Consider the following 18,599-nt stretch of genomic DNA (forward strand, 5'->3'; position numbering starts at 1 on the left):
TAAATTACTCTGTAGGTATTCTTTGGAAACAAGAGATCGCACCTCTGTAAAACAGTTGACCTCACCTGTCGTAGAACACAGACATTCATTCCCTGTATTGAAAATGAATTCTCGATGAACTCCCTTTATTAAAATAAAATAATAAGAAAAGTTATATTGTTAGCTCAACATAAATGCTAATTTAAGTTTCTAAACCTGGGCGCTGCCTGGTCAGCATTTATGTATGCCAACATTTTTCATTCTGATTGATGTTGGATGCTGATTAGCCATTTACAATATCCTCACGTCTTCATTCAGGCTAATGGCAAATGACTGCATTATTTCTTGCCAGCAGCAAGATGGAGAGAAAAGAAGGGGATGTTCTTTAGACCATGTAATGCAGTGATTATAACATGCAGACATAAACTGCTCATTTACAAGAAAAGTCAGGAGAAGGTGCTTCACAGAAAATTTCACGCCAGATTTGGGAGGTACGTTGTTTCTTCTGGGTTATAGAATGTAGTTGTGTTCAGTAGGCAATACCCTAAAATGAAAGAACTAAACAATAGCCTCCAGAAAGATCTCTCAATTATTTAACCCTGATTATTAGTACATTTGAAGCAACTCCAGAAGTCTTAGTATTCACTTAACTAGTTATCACCTTTTACACAGTGATTGCTCATTAACCTTGCACTTTTATTTGAATACATTTCAGTAGAATGCATGCTTTGGAACATATAAATGTCTTGATCGGCAAAGTTTCAGCTGAAAACCTTATGTGACAAATCAAATGGGCTAATAACTGAAATCCATAAAGTTTTCAAGAGAAAAACAAAATTCAGATAACTTTTTTTGGGCACACTAAAGATACTAAAAATACTAATAAATGAAGGATAAATAAGGTAGAAAACAGAAGATGTTGAGTTAGGTTAACAAAATAATTGTGAAATCAAACTATATTTCTGATATACTGTATTCTTGGGAATATTTCCAACATCACATATAAAATGTTTGTTAACTTCTCAATGCATAACATTTATTACTGTTTCACATCTAAGGATAATACTGTTTTTATGCAGGTGCTTAGAAAATCTGCTACCTTCTCATGACTTTTGTTTGCTTTTTTTTTCAGTGCAAATTAAAATTACGAGAAGAATTTGTCTTATTTTATTCTTGTAGGTTTTGAAAAAAAAAAACCCAAACAAAACAGAACAAAGCAAAACAAACCAAAAACCCCAAGCAAAACCACAAATACTTTAGTTAATCACCAGTCAGAATTTATAAACACTTTCTTTGCTGAAATTTTATTTGGCATTTAAGTTTCCATCCCAGGGGCAGTTTGTAGTTCAAGTTTAAAAGCAAACCACTTTAGATGTTTTTGAATGATGTGTCTGTAGAAAAGAAGTTCTTGACCGTTCCACTTATTTCTGGAAATGGAAATTAAGGACAAATTTTAAATAGTAAGGTGTATATATGCATATATGTATCTTCAGACAGATATTCCTTATGCTGGCTCAGGAATTTTTTATTTAAAATAAAATCAAAGATGATTCATAAGATTAAGCATCCACACAGGGTGCCAGTGAGATGGGAAGAGAAAAAAAGAAAGTTTTAGTACATGTATGTAGAAAAAAATAACTACACACTGTCATATTTTCTTTATTAAAGATAGCTGACGTGATTTGTGTTAAGGCTGTGTATTCTTATTAATCGTAAGACAAAATAATAGAAGACATCTAAATAAATACATCATTTGAAATACATAAAACATAGATCACGCAGGACCAGCCATATGTATTTGCAGTTACCATGACTATGCATACTAATCTGCATACCCACATTCAAATGGGTGTGTCCAATTAATTAAATGTCTCAGTGTTCATTTTACTGATAAACATAAAATCAAATATTTTCATAAACAAATGTAGATTCATGTATATGTGTTATCTGTTAGCATACATCCTTGGTGTCAGATTGTTTTCTAACCAGTTTATTGCAGAAGAAGAAAAAATCCAATTACTTCCTGTATTATTTTGAATGAAATGTAGCTAATTTCCCCACAGCTTCACCTATTCCCCACCCTACCTGTGTAGCTTAGTTGTTATAATTAACTTAAAATATATTAAGCAAACTCAGTTATACACCTGTATTTTAAGAAACATATTTTTCTGTGTGTGTTATTCTCTCCTTAAAAGAGAATGTCGAAAGCAGTATAGCTTTCTGTAGTTTTACATTTTACCAGTGTATAAACTTGTCTCAGTAGGCTAACAATGTAAGCACTTGAAACTTACTGACAAGCCAAGCTGAAACTGTGGGGAAAGATCTGGATAGATAACCTGTACTAAAATCTACTACAAATCTATGTTCTTATTAGGAGTACCAGAGCTGAAAAATTGAAATGCAAGGTTGCATGACAAAGGTAGCTATTTAAGGTTTACGTCACTTTTGAAGATATCTATATTTTAAGTTATTTTCAGCAAACTTAAAATCTTACTGCTGTAAAGTGGACATATACAGTGCTTGGGTTCTTTACAGGATAAGATACGTTTGAACTGTATCCTGATGTTTGATCCTATTCTATTCACAGGGTTTGGATGATTATTTATTTCCTTTTTGGATGAATAGAATGACAGTAAAATAATGGCTGACTTTATTGTCTGTCGAAATAATCAATGAAGTAATCTGAAAAACTCTGATATTGTCTAATGACTCAGATCAAAAAGATTTTCGCAAGCCGTTATCTTGATACAAGCAATTACAATAAAACAAATATCTTTGATTTCAAGGTGATAAGTGGGAAGATCCAAAGATTCTTTCTGCAGACTGCTTTCATGAGTCCATTTTAGCTGAAAGGAGTCCCACGGTACCTTAACACAAGCATTTGAAAACTATAAGCGCAGAAGGTGGTCACAATTTATTTAAGAATTTCAGGGAAATTTTTCCAGGGTAAATGGTGACACTAAAGATATACAGTAGCTATTTGTCTGCAGGTAGGAAGTTCACATCCAATATCATCTGTCATAGGCAGCATACAGTCTTCAGATTATAGAATCATAGAATGGTTTGTGTTGGAAGGGACCTTTAAAGATCATCTGGTCCAACCCCCCTGCAATGAGCAGCAACATCTTCAACTTAGCACTGGTAAGGCCAAACCTGGAGTGCTGTGTCCTGTTCTGGGCTCCTCAGTGCAAGAGGGACACAGACATGCTGGAGGGAGTCCAGCGAAGGGCCACAATGATGATTAAAGGACTGGAGCATCTTTCATGCAAGCAGAGAAGGCAGAGCGAGCTGTGACTGATCAATCTGGAGAAAAGAAGTCTCGGGGGTATCTTACCAATTTGTATAAATACCTCAAGCGAGAGTGTAAAGAAGATGGAGTCAGACTCTTCTTAAAATGGAGAACAGGCAATGGAAACAAATTCAAATACAGGAAATTTTATGCAAGCTTGAGAAAAAAACATTTTTTACTGTTACAGCTGCCAAACACTTGAAAAGATTGCCTGGAGAGGCTGTGCAGTCTTCATTCCTGGAAGTATTCAAAACCAAGCAGACAAAGCCCTGAGCCACCTACTCTAGTTTATCCTGCTATGAGTAGAAGGGTTTGGACTAGGCTATCTCTGCAAGTCCCTTCCAACCTCTTTCATGATGGGATTCCGTGGATCTATGGAAATAACAAAAGCAATAATGTGTTGACTCCAAAACATTTTCTCACTCCAAATCCTCCCCTTTCAGAAAGACAACATCGAAGTACTTGGCTAGAGATAAATCAATGTAACAAACTCAACTTATTCCTTGCAAATCAGTAAAACGTAGTGTTTCAGGGAGAAGTGTAATATTCTTCCTATCTAAAAGTGAATGAGACAAGCGAAGTACTCCAAAAGTGACAAGAAAATAATGGTGTTCCAATTTAAATACCACTAAACTACACAAAGTAATTCATTATGTAATGCTTGCTGAACCTCTTCTAAACTGGTTTTTGTATTTTAATGCATGATATTTTTATACTGATACTATATACTTTATCAGGCAGTATTTCAGAGAGGTTAGAGGTGATGTAAAGTCCTTTGATATAGAATGCCATAAATTTTCTTTTTTATTTGAAAGTATATAATTTTCTGAATATTGCTTATTTTAGACTCAGGAAACTAATTTTAACTTGAAGCTAAACTGCTTTAGAATAACAGATATCATAATTTGTTAGTTATTGCATTAATATAATTCTGCCCCTGAAATTATTTGCAATGGTATTAAAAATCTTCTGTTAATGCTGCTTATTTGGAGATTATGCTTAAAAATCTAATGTGTATCATTGAGGAAATAAGTATAGAGTAACTTGTCAGAGCAACATCAAATTTAGACATGAAATGCCTACAAATGGGAGATTTCAGAGTCTTGCAGAGAAAATTGGAAACTTAGTATGCTTCTCACTCTTTAAATCCCAGAAGAGATAAACATTTCTTGCTCAATTAGGGTTCCTGCCATAGCAAAAAAGACTTTTGTAGAATAAATTTGTTTGGTCGCTGTAATAGGTGATTGTAATAGGATGTAGCTGGGAGTCAAATGTATTACCTAATTATGGTGTGTGGACATTGTTATATAGGTTTATTACACGTTAGTTTATTTTATTTAAATGGTAAAAGTATAACAAGGGGAAGGACTCCTCCATTTGCCTTTATCTACATAGTATATTAAAACATTAAGCTGTAATAAAGTCTGAACAGTATTTTGACCAGCTTCCTCCAAAATTTAAGGTATTTTTACTATAAATATAACATGAAATTAGTGTTGAGTAAATTAATTACATTTCCTGTATCTGAGATAAACACATGAATTGTGAGGCAGAGCTCTTTTGTTGTTTTGTGAAGGTCTGAGACTTTTTTGATACAAAATAATAAGAAAATTTAAAACTCAACATATACATTAAAGCAAGCATGTCCGGCTTTCTTCTCTAACCTTGGGATCTACATGTGTTCTTCCCACTTTCAAAACACAATGCCTCCTGTATTTCATTCTTCTGAGAAGAATATCTAAAACCAAAATAAAAAAAAAAAAAGGAATATATACTAAGCCACAGCTATATATACCAAACTATAGCTACTTTGAGTTTAGATATAATTATGAGCTATGCTACAGTCTGGGTATGGGTGGGGAAGGTGTCACAATTTGAGACATCTCTTTTTTTGTTTAAATTACAACATAATAAATGTAACACAAGATACATAATGAACAGCACTAAGCATTTGTTTTTGAAGCGCTTCATTTCTGAACACAGCCCCTCAGAAGAGGTTTTCTTTGACCATATTTTTGCTGTATTTTACCAATATATTAGTCGATATGTTTGTATGATTTACACAGTGTTTTTCTCATTTACGATCCCTGAGATATATCGCTTGCCTTAAAGATTTGGTTCTCTTTCCCCTCTGGTATATATTGTTTTACCAATTAATGTACCTGACTGGATAATTCTTTCCTCGCTTAAGCCCTAATCCATTGTTGAGCTTCTTTAGTATGACCTTCTGTGGTTCACAGACAAGCCTTTGAAGGAAACAGATTAAAACTGAGAACACTTTATGAAAAATAAAGAAAATCATACCAGTAAGTCAGTATACCTAACCTTGTAACTCGTTGACACACTTAGACCTAGAGGTATGCTCTCCCCAATGCTTGATTTAAGAGGATGATGCAGTTATTAATGCTTTATGCAGTTCCATGTGTCAAGTATATGTTAATATACGTCATATATACATAAAAACATAGCAACTCCAATTTCATGTCAGAGCAAAGATTCATTTAAGCCACCATCAAATCTTCAACACAGCCGGTATTGTATGCTTAGAGAAAGCATATGAAATATATGAAATACGAAAGAGAAAAGTCTTCTTTTGGGTAGTCTTTTAGCTTCTGTCACAATTTCACTGCCATTAAATCAATTAAAAGAAAAATTCCCAGTCCCACCTACATCTGACATAGCTAAAGGCCTACCACAGTCTCCCTGAACTTCAGTTGTTTTTACCGAATTTCCATGATATGTCCACTTGGTCATATAGAGATTGTTCCACAATTAACCAGATGAATGAAGAGGAAAATGACTTTATAATATCTGCCTGCCTTGAGATGAAATAAGTATTCCAAAAGAGTTAAGTAACTTCTATTGAATCTGTCTCAAAAAGACACATTTTACTTTTTTCACATGTGAAAATAACAGACATTATAAAATGTATGATTAAACATATTTTTGTTAATCTCTCCCCAATGTAGATCAGCTCTAAAACATTAATAAAATCCGCAAATGGATCAGTTCTTTTCCATTAGGAGTATAATCACTGGATTAGAAGGCTTAGTTTCTGAGGCTGCTTGGAAGAAGAAAAAAGAATGAGAAAAAGCACCATGTGTCTATCTGCAGGAGCTCAGAAAATGTTATTGTAACCTAACTTAGTTTTCCATTTATCTATTTTACTGAATTGGAGTCTAGGAACATATACAAGGATTCCTTTCCTAGCATCATCAGTTAGCTGGAAAACACAGCTTAAGACACAGTGAAGGAAGATAAAGTTATCCTGGCACTTTAGAGTGCATTTCTAGGACTTGAGCCTTATATCCTGTACATTCTATAGCAAATCATATCTGGGTACCCTTGAGAATCTGTGCCTTATCTCCCCATAAAGACACATTTTTTTTAGAAAGATAATGTATATGACTCTTGTGGTACCAAAATACGGGTTATTATTAACCAATAATTTAATTGGTTAATCAAATTATTCCTCATAAATTGAAAGCAGAAGGATGGTACCTTCTAGATTGTATGTTTTTTGAAAAGCAGTATTTTTCAAAATCTTGAATACATAATGGTGATTAAGAACCTGACACATTTCATTATTATAAAACCTTTAAGGTGGGGGAAGATGGAATTGTGAGCAGAAATAATTGTCTAAAGATACAAAGAATTCCTGCTGTCATACAGAAACAAAATTTAAGACTTTTTTTTAGCCTTGAAATAAAAAATAAAAACACTTTTATGCTAGATTCATATACATCAAAATACTTCTAGAGAAAATTTTGATTTTATAAAGCTTATGAACCTTGAAAATATGATCCTATATTGGAAGTGATGACAGAATGTTGATTATAGTGTTGTGACTGTGACCTTGCAATTACTGATGCCACATACACCAGCTGTGATGAGTATCTATGAACATGAGTTGAGCTCCTGCCAGATTATGAGTGGGACATGGCATTTTGCAGTCCGTACCAGTGTGCTACCTACTGAGAATGAAATATTTTATCTTTTTTTTTTTTCGTTTGTTTCATATGTAGTTTCTCATAGTGATGAGTTCAATTGTACCAAGTGGTACATTATTAATGTGGCCACGTATAGCTAAAATTTACACATATACGGACAGAGATATCTATGTAGCTGCATATGTGTCTGCATATGTCTTGGCACAGTGTCAAAACTTTAACCAGTGCCTATTACTTTGAAGCTAAGATAAATACTGATTTTGAGAAGAGAGGAAATTGAAGTCATAAGCATTGACCCATATTCAAGCTGTTAGATTGTAACTACAGATTAAAACCTTCATGAGTGAATCATGAGTGAAGCTGGTTTTCACTATTTCAGAGAAAAAAATTGTATGGTAAAAAATGAACAAGAAGGCTCGCCTATTTGATGCTATTTATGGAACAACAAGATGTGCATACACTTTATGATTTACACATGATAAGGTGAAACAATGAGTCATTTTGCATAGTTGAACTCAATGACTGCATTTATCCTAGTGGAACTGTACCATCTTCTGAGAAGTTAATCAAAAGTTGAATTTGTACCATTATAGAATCATAGAAACATAGAATCATAGACTCATAGAACGTGTTGGGTTGGAAGGGACCTTTAAAGGTCAACTAGTCCAACCTCCCTGCAGTAAGCAGGGACATCTTCAATTAGATCAGGTTGCTCAGAGCCTCATCAAGCCTGGCCTTGAATGTCTCCAGGGATGGGGCCTCCACCACCTCTCTGGGCAACCTGTTCCAATGTCTCACCACCCTCATTGTAAACTTCTTCCTAATGTCTAATCTAAACCTACCCTGCTCTAGTTTAAAACCATTGTCCCTTGTCCTATCGCTACATGCCCTTGCAAACAGCCCCTCCCCAGCTTTCTTGTAGACCCCCTTCAGGTACTGAAAGGCCACTATCAGGTCTCCCCAGAGCCTTCTCTTCTCCAGGCTGAACAACCCCAACTCTCTCAGCCTGTCTTTGTAGGAGAGGTGCTCCAGCCCTCGGGTCATCCTCGTGGTCCTCCTCTGGACCCGTTCCAACAGGTCCATGTCCTTCTTGTGCTGAGGGCTCTAGAGCTGCATGCAGCACTCCAGGTGGGGTCTCACAAAAGTGGAATAGAGGGGAAGAATTACCTCTCTGGATCTGCTGGCCATGGTTCTTCTGATGCAACCCAGGATGCAACTGGCCTTCTGGGCTGTGAGTGTACATTGTTGGCTCATTTCCAGCTTTTCATCCACCAGTACTCCCAAGTCCTTTTCTGCAGGGCTGCTGTCTATCACATCATCCCCCATCCTGTAATGGTAATGAGGATTCTCCCAACCCAAGTGCAGGACCTTGCACTTGGCCTTGTTGAACTTTATGAGGTTTGCACAAGCCCACCCCTCTAGCTTGTCCAGGTCCCTCTGCGTGACATCCTGTCCCTCTGGCATGTTGACCACACCACTCATCTTTGTGTCATCTGCAAACCTGCTGAGGGTGCACTTTATCCCCCTGTCTAAGTCATTGATGAAGATGTTGAACAGCACCAGTCCCAGTACAGGTCCCTGAGGGACAGCACTTGTCACCCCTCTCCATCTGGACATTGAGCCATTGACCACTACCTTCTGGATGCAACCATCCCGGCAGTTCCTTATCCACTGAACAGTCCACCCATCAAATCCATATCTCACCAACTTAGAGAGAAGGATGTTGTGGGGGACCTTGTCAAAGGCCTTGCAGAAGTCCAGATAGATGATATCTGTACCTCTCCCCTTGTCCACTGATGCAGTCACTCCATTGTAGAAAGCCACTAGATTGGTCAGGCAAACCAATTAGAACATCTGTTTCTTGTAACAATATGAGTTCTTTAATATTTTGGGGTTTTTAGACGTACAAAATTGTTCTGCACACCAGGCAACTTTGGGAGTAAGGAGAACAGTCTGGTTTTTATAGTCTATTTGTTTATTTGAGCTATTGTTTGTTTGTCTGTTTATGACAATTATTATTCTTGGAATGAATGAACACTGAATACATTATATTCTAACCCTTAGAGCTTTATACATCCTGGGTTTTATCTGTAAAGTTGCAAACAAACCAAATTTAAATATTGCACCATTAAAAGTAATCCAGCTTGACTGTAAATTATTTGTGCCTCTACAATACATGCTCTCATGATTGTGTTTACTTGTAAAATATTACCATCCAAAATCAAAGAGACAATTAAAGTTTACAAATGTGGGGAAAATATATTACCAACATGACATTGTAATTTAGTGACAGATATTGTATGGTAACATTGTAATGGCCCACAGCCAGTGAATTTTTCTGTGCAGATGGTCCCTGCACCTGCAAGCTATTGGAAGGTACCATTTTTTGAAAGCTATGTTTAGATCTCATGAGAAGGCCTTTTTTGAATGTTAATGCAATGCCCAGAAATTCTGGCTTGTAGCAATTATTTCTACTATGATGAGACTAAGTTTTCTTTATTCCTGTATAAAAAAAAGCTCATGGTGGAAACCTGCATCGCTAAAAGAATAAAGCCTTAACAGGTTATAATATGTGAGGATAATTAAGGAATTGCCTGAATTAAAAAATAAACTCAAATACTCCAGTGGTTTGTATATTGCACCATCACTGACACCTGTTCGTATTGGGTTCAACGTGGATGTTACATACTATGCTACTGCTTTGTACCAGCTATTTGAACTCATTTTGCACAAATATCAGTTATTATATAATAGCATTTAAAGTGAAGAAAATCATGTCTTTAGTGTATTTCAGAAAAGCTTTATTGTTACATGGTAGTGTTATTTCTGTAAGATCATTGTTATTAAAAAATGCAGCTATAGTTTACAAAGCCTTTACAAACTTATGACATATATGAACTCCCATTTTAAAATCTATGGAGAGTGTATTCACCTATGATTTACACTTAGTTACACCATATATCTCCAATGAGAATGATGTAACTATATGATGCTTGCATAATACCATAAATAAAAATATTTAGTAAAATTAGTAAATGATCCTTCTTCTAACAGCCACATTTGATTGTGCTTATTTTAGCCATTTTTTTTCTTTTTATGCATTTTTGCCCACTTTTCTGAAGAATGGGAATTAGTAAATTCCTTATGATAAAAAATAATTTATCTGATACCAGTTACTGATGAGTGGATTTTAACCTTGCATTCAAAATTTAAACTTCTCTACGTGAAAAAAATATTACAAAAGTAACGATTCAAATGTGGGTTTTTTTCTTTTTCAAGTGGTGACACATACATTCAAAGATGTTTTCCTTCATAGAATGATGCTCTTATGTAGTTGAAAATTATTAAAAGTATGTTATCAAATTTCTTCACTTTAAAAATGATTATAAGTTCTTCCCAGAGTAATTTGAAAATGTACTAAATGAGTTCAATGCTAATTATCATTCTCACTTTGAATGTTAATATATTTTATTCAGATATCTTAAAGTTGGTGGAAATGAGGGATCTTAAGTGGGTAGTCAGCAAGTTTTCAAGTAATATTATGCTTTTCATTCCCTAAGCAAAGAAGGAAACTGCAGTTTTGTTGAAACAATTAAAAAGATTATATGACTCCATTCTGGCCAGAGAATGGCATTTGTCATTCAAAGATTAACATGAGCCAGCAGTGTGCCCAGGTGGCCAAGAAGGCCAACAGCATTCTGGCTTGTATCAGGAATAGCATGGACAGCAGGAGTAGGGAAGTGATGGTGCCTCTGTACTCGGCACTGGTGAGGCCTCACCTCGAGTCCGGTGTTCAGTTCTGGGCCCCTCTGTACAAGAGGGACATTGAAGTGCTGGAGTGTGTCCAGAGGAGAGCTACCAAGCTGGTGAGGGGTCTGGAGACCAGGTCGTATGAGGAGAGGCTGAGGGAGCTGGGCATGTTTAGCTTGGAGAAGAGGAGGCTGACGGGAGACCTCATTGCCCTCTACAACTACCTGAAAGGAGGTTGGAGAGAGGTGGGTGTTGGCCTCTTCTCCCAAGTGAATAACGACAGGACCAGAGGAAACGGTCTGAAGTTGCGGCAGGGGAGGTTTAGATTAGATATCAGGAAGAATTACTTTACTGAAAGGGTGGTCAGGCACTGGAAGAGCCTGCCCAGGGAGGTGGTTGAGTGACCACCCCTAGAGGTGTTTAAGAAACATCTAGATGTGGCACTTCAGGGCATGCTCTAGTGGCAGAGATTGTAGGGTTTTGGGTTTTTTGGTGTGTGTATGGTTGGAGTCAATGATCTCAAAGGTCCTTTCCAACCATGAAGATTCTGATTCTATGTGCCTAAATCCAAAATCTACCTTCTCAGACTTCACATAGTTACTGGTTTTAGCATTTTAGATACCTGTGTCAGATTCATGTAGAACCTGAAACATCGACAGTGTAGATATTTTCTTCTGAGTTCCAAGAAAATGGCAGTCCTTTTGAATGCCTGTACTGCAGGTCCCTCTTTTTTTTTTTTTTTTTTTCAGTTAAATAAATGGTAATTGATTTAATTACTAGTCAGTTTGGATCAAGAACTGTTCACTGCAGTCAGCAGTTTGTAAGCAGTCTATGTTCTCTTGTGGGAGCAGAATAGCATTGCTGCTATCATCAACTAAAGTTTTTGTCTACAGTTTGGACCAATGACTGCAGCTGAGTTTTCCGTGTGCAATAATAAATGGAGTGTTGTGAAAGCATGAACCAAGTGAACATAAAAGTCTCATTCAAGAAACAGGATTGAAAACTCATCTATGTATTTTAAAGTCTAATAATAAAAAATACATTTAGATACAATTATTTTTTATAATGAAATTGCAAACAGGTTGGGATATTTGAGTTTATCTTTGTAATTGGCTGAGGTACAGCCACCATTTAATTGCACCTACTTCGGATTTTTCATGCATTTTAATTTTTCCATTTATTTCAGTTTCCTTGTTGGTAGTCTTCAACAAAGACAGTGAAAGGATATCTTATTTCTGACCTCATAGCTCCATAATTTATGTTGTGACTTCTTGAACTGTAAAAATAGAGGCATCTTGTTTAAAAAAAAAAAAAAAGGAAAATTAACTTATTGATTTGTAGTAAGAAAAAATACAGAATTTAATGGTTTTCTCAGGGATTTATATTATCAAGAATAAAATAAGAAGGGAAGGAAATAGTCTTAACATTTTTTCTTTTTTTTTTTTTTTTCTAGTTGTGGTCACATTGACACAAATCTAACAGATAACCGGGAGTACTATCCGAAGACTTTTCCTAAAAAACTTTGTTGTACTGTCTGGTACTACTACTTTAGTACTGTTGTACTCAAAAAATAATTAGACAAATGTAATCTTTTTTATAGTTCTCTTTATTTTGTTTTTATGAGTATGTGCAAGTCTTCCATTTAAAATTTGTGCTATTTTATACAGATCGTGATGTGTACAGGGGAAGAAATGTGGCAGAAAACCACACCACTGGAGGTCTGTTTATTCTCCCACTAAAATCAAAAGAAAAGACATTTGTTTAAAAGGTATATATGAGACCTAATTAATCTTTGGGAATTCATAAAAAATAATACTCCTAAATGAAGCATTTTCTTGACAGTATAATATTCATATTTTAATGTTTTCCTGAGAAGCTTAATTATTATTTTGAAGATTAAATAGGAATCAGTTCAAATTGCATTGTCATTACACTGCCCTTGAACATTTCCAGTTGTGACTATGATGTTTTGAATTATTTCTAAACACATTTTTCTTTCTTTTTATCAAGTAATCGGAGAACTACTCACTTTCCTCAAAATAGAAACACAATACAGATTTTACTGCTGAAAAAATCTGTCAAAGAAAAGAGAGAGAGCTAAAATTATATTTGCAAACATTATGTTGTTTTCTTCCCTCCTACCCCACAAATACTTTGTAACAAATGACACCAAAATACAAGTTTTGCCTCTAACATTTGCACACCTCTTTTTTCTGTAGTCCTGGCAAAGAGGGGAGCAGAGTGACATGCCAAGTAAAAGGTACTGCAGAAGCTTCCAGTCACAAAATAGTTTCTGTGTGATTGTATGCACTTTGTACTAATTACCAGAACTGGCTAGGAATTTTCTGCGGGAATTCTTTTGTAATACAGGGTATTATTTCAGTGTGGTACAATTTCCGTAGAAAATTTCAATTAAAACCACCTTTTTCAAATAAAATCAGTGATGGGAATAAGAAAGTAATACTGACAAGGCAAACAGTCAGGAGATGAGATTGAATGACAGGGAAGTATATGAGAGAGAACAGAAAGGCCAAATGGCCCAGCTTTTCATTACTTAACCTGGCTGCCTGTCTACCTAAGCCTGAAAATTAGTTCATTTTGAAACTCCGAATGTCCAGCTTTCACAAGTTCATTGCTCAAAGGCACTGATCAAAATTCATAAGTGTCTTCATAAAGCAAGACAGCATTCCAAAGAAATCCCTAGCTGGAATTTTTGAGAAATTGTTATTTTTAATATGGTGAAGGAAAGACTTTTTTTTTTTTTTCTCCCAGAAAGCTTGACATATCTTATTGAAAAGAAATTCTATTCCCCAGTTATCTTCGCACAGATATGTCTATGTAGTCTTTCAAACATATGTAGTGCTATGCAGCCATCTGAGGCAATTGAAGACAAGCTAGCACCGGCACTAAAGCTGAACCACTTACCTTACTCGGTGTGCCACCTAGACTACTGCAGATTATTTTTCAAGATATCTTTGCTTTTAGAAGCCTACATTACTTCATGGGGGAGTAACTCTCCAGAGATAGACCATTAAGTCTATATAACATTGGTTTGTTTAGCTTGTTCAATTTTGAACTATTTAGGACAAGCAAGTAATTCAGAAAGATACCATAGATTTGTAAATACAAGGTTTAGAGGTTTCGATGCTGATAATTGCTACTAGTCCACATTTTGCTATTTATTGCCCTTAATATGCTTGTGGGCTTATTGAACTCTCAAAAAATGCAAGTGAAAATTCAGATCTTACCTTAAGATGTTAATAATTTGTGTGCATATAGCTGCATCTATGCTACAAGGATAGCTGTAAACAAAGCTATCTTGTGCATTGGGAACAATCTAGTTTGGCATTACACTGAAAAGCATGGCAAATTAGTCAATAGTAAGGTTGCTGCTGCTGCAGGTAAATTACTCTTGATACCTAAACTACCTTATTTATGGCTAACCTGTGTATCTCCGTACATTTCTGCCTCTGTAGAGCAGATATACTCACAGAGCAACTGAAAAAGTTACAAAGGATCTGAAGATCATTTTAGCAAGGAGAAGTGCAAAGTCAGGGCTTTATTTTCTCATTCCAAGCTTTGGGATAAGCAACTTCTAAATGTTTGTAAATTACCCACATATATTTTTTTTTCCGTTAATCTCCATTTAAAAAATTGTGATACTTCTGTTACCTTCTGTTAGCTTTTTGTATGCCATTGCTTTAGTCACTAGTTTCTGTTTTCTGGCTTGTTGGTATGATGCTAATGCAATTAAAGATACTCATCCTTGCAAAATATATGTCGTATTATTAATGTACCTAACTGTAAACAACCCTGCGAAGTGTCTTACATCAGAAAAACAGAAGGGATTATGAAAAAGGTGGGAAAGAGAAGAAAAGGAAAAAATATAGACAGCTGTTCACACGAAAGTACTTTTGTACTTTGGAAGAAAAAGAAATAGCCCAATCCAGAGGTTTCACTGTGAAGTCAAACAAATTCAGATCAGAAATCTATGATTTTTTTTTCGCCTAACAATGCGGATGACTCCTCATCATTAGTTGTCTTAAAATAAATGTTCAATATGCTTCTAAAATAGTATGTCATAAGTGAACTTCAAGTAATTTTCCATTGGTTTTACTGCCTGAAAACCTAAAATGCAGATAAAATTCCAAATTGTAACTTTCAAAATAATTTAATTAAATAGAAAGCTGATTTGAAACTGATTACCAGCCAGCTGAATATAGACGTATATTTGCAGCAACTATTCAATGGTGAATTCAGTAAGCAGAAGTTTTTTCCGTTGAAATAGGAGATTTTAAGCAAGACCTCAATCTATATAATTTTCCAACACATGCTAGAAAATAGGAAATAGATAAAAACCAAAATTTTCTGCATTTTAAAATTGTAATGAACTTTTCAGTCAGATTTAGTTACAAATTGCTTCCACTTCAAAGTGAAAGTAACTATAAATCTCTGTACATATATATGTTCACAATGTGGCACCTCTGAAGCATACAAGTGGAACTAGCATAGATGCCTGCTATGGCAGCAAAAGACTACAAATATGGAATTCCTCTCTCTTTCTGAGATCTTTAAAATTCATAGAAACATAGAATTGTAGAATCATAGAATAGTTTGGGTTGGAAGCGAACTTTAAAGGAAATCAAGTCCACCCCTGCTACCATGAGCAGGGACATTTTCAACTAGATCAGGTTGCTCAGAGCCCTGTCCAAATTGATCTTGAATGTCTCCAGGGATGGGACATCTACCACCTCTCTGGGCAACCCGTTCCATTGTTTCACCATCCTCACTGTAATTTTTTTTTGCCTTTCATCTAGTCTAAATCTTCCCCCTTTTAGTTTAAAGACATTACCCTTTGTCCTATCACAACAAGCCCTGCTAAAATGTTTGTCCCTATCTTATACTCCCCTTTAAGTATTGAAAGGCCACAATGAGGTCACCCAAGTAACTGATTTCCTCAGTAGCTGATGAGTTTTAAAGACTCAGTATTAAAGATTCACTGTAGCTATATAAGCACCGAGGCAGACTTCTTAACAGCTACCACAGCAAAACAAAACAGAAATGTCCTCAACCTCTGCTGTTGTCAGGGGATCTGCATTGCCCTCTAGAGTCATTCTCTCAGCTGCCTACAGAAAGAGCCTAGCAGAATTATTCTTCTAATATACGTATCCAACTCAGAGAGACAAAATTGTTCTTCGGAGGCCTGTAACTGAAAAATATTTCCAAGATAGGACAAGCCATTATGTGGAAAGATTATATGTTACAAGTCTGCTCTTCTTTTGATGTTGCCTTGATGTCAAGGATGTGCTTATTTTCTAACTATGACCTAGATATTGATAAAAGTACTACCCTCATTGCTGAAACCAGGCATCTCACAGAAGTAGTAAATTGTTGAACTCAAACAGTACGAATTTATTCACATGCTTACTCTCCAATATCATCTTTTGTGTTGACATATTAGTATATTATAAATAGGACATTAAAAAAAGGATGTATTACTTAAAATATTCAATAAGTAAAAAAGAATATTGTGGGGACTGATTTTGTCTTCTTTGGGAATATGTCTGATGAAAGGGGAAGAAAACAAAGTAAAAAAGAAAAAGTCTTCTGCCTGATGCTACAGATCATCAACATTCATTTTCAAAGACTGATTCTAAACTAATTTTGAGATTTCACTTGCCTTTCTAGTTATAAACCAACTACAGATCTGAGTATCTGCATGTTACCATCAGAGAATAAATTGTACTAAGGACATTCACACAGAATGGTACAGAGAAAAGTTGGAGAAGTGGATAAAACATAAAATGGGCAAAATATTTCCGTAAAAGTTAAACTTCTTCCATTTATGTATTTCATGGGTGATTTTCAGTGTTTATTTTTGCAATGTTACTCATCACCAACACATTTACTATACATTTAAAATTACTTTTTATCAATACTTGCTTGATTATATATATATTAGGCAATACAAGTCAGTGTGAAAATAACTTGAGTACTCTTCTCTAAGGCCCAAAACATCTTGAAACAAAATAAATGCTCCACAGTGGCCTCAGAATACACATTTAGTATAACAGCTGGAGTTTAATTCCAAATCGGTTTAGAATTAAAATGTACATGAAAACGTATTTTATTTCTTCGTTGCTTATGGTTTGTGCATGTATAATCATGGCTAGAGTAGAAATGTGTTTACATCAGACGAGATGATAGTTTACTTTGCAAGAACAGTATTGTAGTGTTTCCTATTTTATCTGTTATTGTCTCAAATACAAATAGATAATATAGATGTTTTCAATTGTTTTTTGGGATGGTTTCATTTCTAAATTATGTGAAGATGTGAAGAAACAGAAGGTTTCAATTTCAGTTTCTATTCTAGGCCAGAAATCTTCAACTCTGAATCCAACTTCAACTAATTTATTCAGGGTTTGGAGAAAGAAGGGCTTAGACATGATGATGCAATCATCTTGTATAGGATGATTCCTCCTCATGAGGAATATACGATAAGTGAGGAAGGCAGAGAAGTCTAGCACTTTTCTACAAGCCTACAAACAGGCAAAAAAATATCAAACCCTAATCTTTTACGTGAAAATATGCAATTGCTATGAAATTGCAAAATATGAAATCTCATATTTTCCATACACCTCAGAATATATACTAGTATAGTATATGTATTTCATATTAGAAACATTGGTGGAGCCAGTGTTGACCTGTAATTTCAACTCCTAGTTTCAAGAAACAAACATGCCCTTCTCAGAGGGCTCAGGTTTGCCTCTTTCTCCACTTTTCTGCTTAAGGATACAAACTGCCAAGTGTTTTGCCTATCCCACTAGAAGGCAGAGTATCACCTATATGACCTTCCCTTAAATCTAACAACCCCACACTAAAATCAGACTTGGCTTACACATCATGTAGATTCTGATCAATTAAATATGAGTCTTTAACGTCTGTAATGATATAGTTGACTAAATTCTCACTACGTTTGTCTTATCTGCCCTAAAAAGCCACTGGATAGGCACGTAGTGTTAGATAACATTTTTTTTCCCAGCCTGGCTTCCATGTGCGTTAGGTCCTGTGTAATACCTTTAATAGCAGTAGACGCTGCAAAGGAGCAAACTGAATTAAACAGACACGTGCACTTGATCTGTGGAATTCTGATGAGTGAATTCCACATCTCCATTGACTATACCAGCTAAATCTTCATTGACTCTGATGGAAGTATAAACTTTTATCTTACCTGTATATATCTATATTGTAGAAACCCGCATTAAGGAAAAGCGGATCCCACTCCATGTATGGATTGGAGGTAATATAAGCACAAAGTTAAACTTGAAGTCTCAGGTGCTTAAAAAAATCTTTCCTAATCTCATTCAGGTGCCTGAGGATACCATGCCTCATGTCCAGCTGGCAGTCCAGTCAGGGATCTATCCTAGCCACACACAGATTTCTTGGATACCTCAAAGCATCCTAAATAGTATGCGTAATCAACTGATTTGAGTTTAAAGAATCAGAAATAATTTTGGCAAAAGCAGTGAGTTTTATAGTACATTAATTGAAGAAGTTATATCTTTGTGTTTGAAACAGACTGAGAACAGGGAGAGTTTGGAATATGCCTATTAAGGCAGTTATCCAAGATG

This window comes from Chroicocephalus ridibundus, chromosome 1, assembly GCF_963924245.1.
Source record: "Chroicocephalus ridibundus chromosome 1, bChrRid1.1, whole genome shotgun sequence".
In the NCBI taxonomy this organism is placed as follows: Eukaryota; Metazoa; Chordata; class Aves; order Charadriiformes; family Laridae; genus Chroicocephalus; species Chroicocephalus ridibundus.